The sequence below is a fragment of the Cariama cristata genome, unplaced genomic scaffold (assembly GCF_000690535.1).
Source record: "Cariama cristata isolate BGI_N322 unplaced genomic scaffold, ASM69053v1 scaffold35663, whole genome shotgun sequence".
NCBI lineage: Eukaryota > Metazoa > Chordata > Aves > Cariamiformes > Cariamidae > Cariama > Cariama cristata.
The window spans coordinates 426-655 of record NW_009609599.1 but is presented as its reverse complement, the minus strand read 5'-3'; the positions used below and the strand labels follow the sequence as shown (position 1 = coordinate 655).

Here is a 230-nt window from a genome sequence, read left to right as displayed (position 1 = left end):
GTGCACGCGTTGGTGTCCGAGCATCCCTCTGTACGGTATGTGCTGCGTTTCTCCGTGTGCTTCCCCGCACGCCGGTTGGAAGAGTGTGGTGTTGGCGAAGAGGACGGGCCACCCTGGAGAAGGGGTCTGCCACATGGCCCAACCAACCTCACGTGCCACGGAGGCATCCCCCCATGCCACGGCACGTGGAGAGATGCTCTTCGGCGGGGGGGGGGGTGGGGAGCCCCATG

General features: G+C 66.1%; 1 protein-coding gene across 1 annotated transcript in view; it reads left to right on the top strand.

Moving 5' to 3' along the window:
- LOC104159633 (kinesin-like protein KIF1A) overlaps positions 1-230 on the top strand; it is a gene marked incomplete at both ends in the record, with an annotated part of 11,986 nt that overhangs the window by 11,334 nt on the left and 422 nt on the right.